The 7245-nt window shown below is 38.0% G+C and overlaps 1 pseudogene; it reads left to right on the forward strand.

Annotated features, from left to right (window-relative positions):
- The first annotated feature begins 978 nt into the window (after nt 1–978).
- Nucleotides 979–1335, forward strand: LOC149184374 (glucan endo-1,3-beta-glucosidase, acidic pseudogene; annotated as a pseudogene).
- The last annotated feature ends 5910 nt before the right edge of the window (nt 1336–7245 follow it).

Below are 7245 nucleotides of genomic sequence, written 5' to 3' on the forward strand. Positions count from 1 at the left end.
AGTTAGAGCATGGGACTACATGCAAGATTCCTTTTGCATGATCTACTTGATTTGCTGCTTCTTTAACTCCGCAACTAGTTAGTTCTTCTGCATGATTTACTCCTTGATTTACTCCTCCTTTCACTCCGCAACTGGCTAGTTCTCTATGGAACTTGTTGTAAGTGTTGAGTCTTCTCATTGCTCACCACTATGGTGCATTACCTAGGGATCTTCACCCAATAATGCTATATCATGAGCATTGTAACCTATTTTCTAACGAATCGTTCTTTTGTTCTTTCGATTTTCTTTTAGTGTTTTTGCTCTGCAAAGCTATGTGTTCAACCTTTACTAGCTAGACCCATCTATGCCAGTTTTCTAACACATTTACATATTGTAGTTGGAGTCTACTATGGAATGGTTGCAAACAATTTGCCACTTCCAGATCTGTTGGAAAATCTGATAAGGTCTCTCAACATCGGCAAAGTTAGGCTTTTCCAAGCACATCACGAAGCTGTGTGAGTGTTACAAAACAGCGGAGGAATCGAGGTGATTATCTAAGTTGGGAACGATGAGCTCTAGAAGATCACATCCGATCAGGTTACAGCAAATGGGTGGGTTAGTGACAACATTCACCAATTCTATTCGACCACCAACATCAAATACATAGATGTCAACAACAAAGTTTTTTCAAGTGAAAATCGGAAGCATCTTCCCTATCGCGTTCTTGCCATGAGAAACATTCAAACCGTAGTCTAGAATGCGAATCTACAGAGCCGCATAAAGGTCTCCACTACCCACACCTCGTCTGCTCTGGGAAAATCATATCTTCCTTCTCAGGGAGAATTCGTTGATGAATTGAAGAGTAGCATGAGTGATGTACTTAACTTTCTGGTAGATAATGGGTCTCCTCTCATGGCTAATGTGTATCCCTACTTTAGTTACAATTACAATAAGGCCCAAATCTTCTTAGATTATGCTTTGTTTAGATCTGCGGATCCCATGGTGAATGATGGAGGTCATCTCTATAAAAGCTTGTTCGATGCGGTAGTGGATTCTCTGATTTCAGATATTGAGAAATCGAGACATCCCGATATTCCCATCATCATAACTGAGGGTGGTTGGCCTTCGGCAGGAAATGAGGTAGCTACTGTTGAGAATGTGCAGACTTGCAAGAACAATCTCATCAAACATGTGCTTTCAAATGCAGGAATGCCAAAAAGACCTAGACAACACATTGATACATACATTTTCGCTCTTTTCAATGAGAATTTGAAGGGAGGGGAGGATCTAGAACCACATTTTGGACTTTTCTATATTGATCAAAACCTTGTTTACCCTGTTAACTTCTCCACTTAAATTGATCTGATTTGTGTTTTCCATTAGAATTTCCAATATTATCCATTTTCTCACAATAAAATGAAGACTTGAAATCTTTGATTTATTTTGCCAACTTCTTCTCCTTATAATGATATGTGTGTTTCCATTCAAATTTCATATATTATCCATTTTATAGCAATATAACAAAGGCCTGAAATATTTGATTCCTTTCGCACCCTATTTATGTATCGCCATGCATAAATTGGAACCTATGTTCAAGTTTCAATTTTGCACTACATTCACATCCTAGTGGTTCTCTATTCAAATTTATGGTATTATCCATATTTTCAAAATATAACGAAGGCCTGAAATGTTTGATTTCTTTCACCTTCTACCAATGTAATGCCATGCATAGATTGGAACTTGTCTTCAAAGTTCAAATTTCGCACTACCTTTGACACTTTTTCAATATAAAAGTAAAAACATTATTATACTCTTGTAATCTATATTCTAAAGATGTGAAATTAAGTGCACTCAAACTAACAACATCAATAAGTCATTTTAATATCCATTCAAAAATATTCAATATAAGAATAAGAAAAATATTATACTCATGTAATATTGTAAGGATGTGAAATTAAGAGCACTCAAACCAACTAATCAATAACTCATTTTAATATCCATTCTACATATGTGATTGTGAACATCCATTTTACATATATGAAATGAAATGATATTTTAAGGGCCACGAGACTAAAAATAGTTTATGAGGCCATTGGTTCCATGTTTTTAGCTTTTTGCAATTCAATCTTTTTCTGATTCAAATTGATGATGAGATGGCCCAACCTTCAAACAATCCCCTCACTAAAAAGATAATGCCAAGAAAATGATGCTAACATGTTCTCATAACTTTCTCTGATGTCTTTCAATGCATCACATTCCAAAATGAAATGTTTTTCCGATTCCACATCCCTAGACGTGCAAAATGTACACACCCCTTCTTCCCAAGCTTCTTTAGTCCCTTTCCACTGTCTTGTTTCACACTGAAGTTTATGTGAGTTGGTCCTTAATTGAGCAATAAGAATATTTTCCCTCCGCGAAATGCTAGCTCCAATGAACTCTTTCTGTTGTAGATCACAGATAGGGTTGAATTCCTCAATGTAATATTTCTTCTTTCTACCCAACTCTTTTCCCCATACCTTTTTATGAAACTTATCCATAACAAAATCCTTTATCTCCTTGCTATTTTTGGGACAGGCATTGAGACAGATATTCCATTTTCGCATCAATGTGTAGTTTTGTTTCATCCATGTTCTCTTTCTTTCACTCATGCCTTCATTGAATATAACATTAGGCCATCTACCTACTCTCATTTGCCTCACCATAGAAATTGGTTTAGTGGGAGTTGTTCCTATTTTACTCAACATTATCTCACAAGGTACAGAACTTTTTATTTTGAACTTGCTCATGATCAAGTGTTTTTGGATTTTTTTAGTTTGTTTCCATTTTGAGACAGGAGTGCTGCTAGCCAACAATTCACACCCTTATAGCATCACTGGACAAACTAGGAGTCCAAAAGGAACTTTAATCATTTTCCAATCCCATAACTCTACCTCTCTACATCTGTTTTGAAGAGCATATAATGCTTTCCACCCTCCTAAAATTCTCTTCTTTCTATAGTCCTCCCAATTGAGTTTGTCGTTGAAATCAATCCCAAGGTACTTGTACTCATTTACTTCTTCAAAAAATTTATCTTCAAAGAAGAATGTATGCTTGCTCTACTTCCTTTTATTAGAAAAAATCATTATTATGGTCTTGCTAGTATTGACTTGCATCCCCACTAAAATTCTCAAGGACATTTAAGTGCATTTGCAATCCATGGGTCGATTTAGAAATCAATACAATATCATCAACATATAAAAGAAGCTTTATCACAAACTCCACCAACCGAGCACCATCTCCACCTTGCATATTTAGCCGCTCTTCGAATTTATCAATATATAGACCAAAAATAGTAGGGGATAGAGGGCAACCTTGCTTGACTCCAATGCCACTTCTAAAGCTTTTTGAAATAGTTGTTTATGTTCTTGTCGATATTAATGTAGAAATAGTTCAAACTGAACCATAGATTAGGAATCTTTTCCTATTTTATAGGATTATGTTCAACTTCCCTAAATGTGTGTTTGCTATATATATTTTTCATGTAATCAATGAAAGTTTGAGCATATTCTACAGTGGAAGTCTTACAGGTGGTGTTCCACACTTGTAAGTTGCTTAGTTGTTTAATAAAGTTGATTTGCATTATTTTTGACATGGTATCAGAGCTACAAGGATAAGGAAGCCTGTAACCCTGAGTGGAGGTAGAAATTTAACCAATGCATTTGGAGGGCGATTAGCACGAATTTAGTTGGCTAGAATAGCATGAGTGTGCATTAGAAAATCGCGCTGCCATGTGTGGTTTTTGCGGTAAATTGTAGCTACGTGGTAAGCTACTAAGGATCCGTGCAGAGAATGGATCACTGTGGAGGAGATCATTGCTGTGTGACATGATTCATTGCCAGATTGTCGTGGAGGAGATTGCTACTACTTGGTGTGGTGAGCGTGGATTCACTGTTGGATCGCAGGCGGGAACTGTCGATTGAGAAGGAGGCTGCAGGTCGCATGACTTTCGAGGAGGAGGCGCAAGAGACCAGCGACAACGGAGAAGAAATCAAAGAGAATATTAGTGTTATTCAAGTCATGGTTGAGGCCGTTAAATCCATTATTGTGGTTGCATTGAATAAAAAAAAAGAACTTTAATCATCTATTTTTGGCGGCGTGGAGGATTGTGTTTTGGGTGAATGCCATTCGATTGATAATCACTGCGAAATTTTCTCCCAGTTTTCTCCCATCTGTTTTGGCGTGGCCGTGGATTGGCGTGGAGGAGGTAGAAAAGGCCTTACAGAATTTATAGTCAATTGTGTAACCACGACAACACCACAATCATCAAAGTTTCCTGGATGAGAAATCCCATTTCTCCCTTGAGATTTTCTTTTCACATTGTTAGGCTGAGCCGCTGTCGATCAATGAAGAAAGATTTTGAGGCCTAGCTTGAGGCCAAGCCAAGTAATTTTTCTTTCGTGCTGCAGTTGAGGACGCCATCATTGAATTCAAACCAAGGTGCTTTGATGTAGCCATGTTTCATGTCCAAGCTTTTCCTTTCCTCCACGCGATTATTTGAGGGACAAGGCAGATCTGCCATATGTGAGAAAAGGATATTCATTTTTTTTGTTTTATTGAGTTTATTTTAATTAAAGAGTTTAATTTAATTCTTTAATTGAAATGAAAAGGAGGCGCTTTATTTTGAAGAGATTATTATTTGATAAAAAGGGGAACAATTGTTTTTTTAAAAGGGAAAGAATTGAAGTAATTTTTCTCTTAAAAAAAAAGTGGGGTGATTGGAAAAAAAGGGATTTTGGGGTCATTTTTATTGGATCTGGTGCTTGGTAGCATTTTGTTCTTTAAAATATATCCGGGGTTGTTCCTTTAATTGTTGGGTTGAAGGTTTTTTATTCATTCAACATGAATAATCAATTATCAAAAGCTTACGTCAATGAAAACAACAAGCTGGATAGATCCAATTACTTTAGTTGGAAATTCAAGCTACAGATCCTACTTGAGGGACACAATGCATGGATGATTGTGAACAATGATGAGGTGAAGCCAAACCTCATTGTGGGAGGAACAACAAAAACAATACAACATTGGGACAAGCGGGAGACTAAGGCAAGAATGCTCCTGAAATTGTCAGTCAAATATTGCATTATTCCCCATATCCGTGATTGCAAGATTGCATCAGAGATCTGGAAGATTCTCAAGGACCTCTATGAGGTCAAGAACACCAATCGGTTGTTGTTCTTGAAGAGCAAGATTATCTCCATCAAGATGGAGGAGAACAAGATAGTTATAGCATTCATTTCGCGGATCAAGGAGCTCAAGAACAAGTTGGGTGGCATCGGTGAAGCAACGCCAGATATAGATCTGGTCACGATTACCATGAATTGTATGACTAACGAGTATCAGATGTTAATCACTGGCTTTAATGAAAGAGAAAAAGCCCCAGTGTTTGAAGAATATACTCAGGATCCAATGAACATTTTAAGGATTCTCGCTCAATGCAAGCTTGAGGGGGCTTAGGTGGTCTCCAAAGCAGCCTTGAATGGGGCTACTAGCTTTGCAGAGCACTTACCTGTGACCAAGGGTGCACTGGTGACCCAAGGAAGCACTTTAGCAGGGTTTGAAGTCAGGAAACTCTCATGGATGAAAGCACTCAATGAGGTGGCATGTCTAGGGCATGTATAAATTAAATTAGGGTTTGATGGACCCTGTTTACATTGATCTGATTGTCGGGAGTGATGTGCCTAAATAGACCTCTAACAGAAAATGGTTGACCATGATTGATATTATAAACCTAAGGGAATAATAAACCCAAGGGATTGACATCATAAACCCAAAGGAATAATAAACCCAAGGGATTAATACAAAAACCCCAAGGGATTATGAACCCAAGGGAATAATATTAAACCCAATGGAGTAATATTATAAAACCAATGTACAAAAAACCCTAAGATAAATATTAAAAATACTAAAATAAACATGGTTTAGCATGGTTGATTTTCATATTGAGATAATCCTTGTCACGATGCGACATTGGACCATGGTTGACCATGGTTGATTATGGTTAACCATTGTTGAATAATATTAAACCCTAGGAATATGAACCATTAGATTAGTAAACCCAATGGATTTATATTATAAACCCAAGGGAATAATAAACCGAAGGTATAACAATTATAAACTCAAGGTATATAAACCCTAATATCAATATTATAAACCCTAAAATAAACATGGTTGACCATGGTTGACTAGGGTTGATTTCCATATAGAGACAATCCTTGTCACAATGCAATATTGGACCATGGTCAACCATTGTTGACAGTGATTTATTTTCATATCAAGACAATCTTTGTGGGATGCAATGTTAGACCATGGTTAACCATGCTTTATTTCCAACAATGGTTGAACATGGTCGGTTATGATTGACCATGATTGATAATGATTAATATTATAAACCCAATGGATTGATATTATAAACTGAGGGGATTAATACTAAATCCCAAAGGGATTATGAACTTGTTGAAGCCGCTACAAAAAACCTCCAAAAGTTTACAACTCTTCTAAACTTTGAAGCCCCTTCACCTCTTCCGTAGCTACCGCCCATCCTTAGAGTCTATTCAGAAGCCGAGAAACCTCAGAAAAGTCTAGAAAAGACTCATGTCTTTTTCATAAGCCAAACCAAGTTCAACAAGTCGCAAATTCGCACAAGTTTTAAATGTCACACAAGTTGCAAAGGTCGCAAAAGTCACAAGGTTGCATAGGTTGCACAAATCGCATAGGTCTCATAGGTCACACAAGTCGCACAGGCCGCATAGGTCACACATGTCACATAGGTCGCGAAGGTCGCATAGGTCGCATAGGTAGCATAGGTTCCATAGGTCGCACAAGTCACAAATGTGGCATAGGTCACACAGGTCGCAAAGGTTGCATAAGTCGCAAAGGTCGCAAAGGTCACATAGGTCACTCAGGTAGCAAAGGTTGCATAGGTCGGACAGGTCGCATAAGTTGCACAAGTCAAAAGGTCGCAAAGGTCACACATATCGCAAAGGTTGCATAGGTCCCAAAGTCACATAGGTCGCAAAGGTCGCACAAGTCACAAGGTCACAAAGGTCGCATAGGTCGCAGGTCACATAGGTCACATAGGTCGCATAGGTTGCATAGGTCGCACAGGTTGCAAAGGTCGGAAAGGTCACAAAAGTCGCATAGGTCGCAAAGGTCACAAAGATTGCATAAGTTGTACAGGTCGTAATGGTCACAAATGTCACACAAGTCGCGCAGGTCACATAGGTCGCA

The sequence above is a fragment of the Pinus tabuliformis genome, chromosome 3_2 (genome assembly GCF_031772625.1).
Source record: "Pinus tabuliformis cultivar Carrire ecotype Pingquan chromosome 3_2, CPIR1, whole genome shotgun sequence".
Classification (NCBI taxonomy): domain Eukaryota; kingdom Viridiplantae; phylum Streptophyta; class Pinopsida; order Pinales; family Pinaceae; genus Pinus; species Pinus tabuliformis.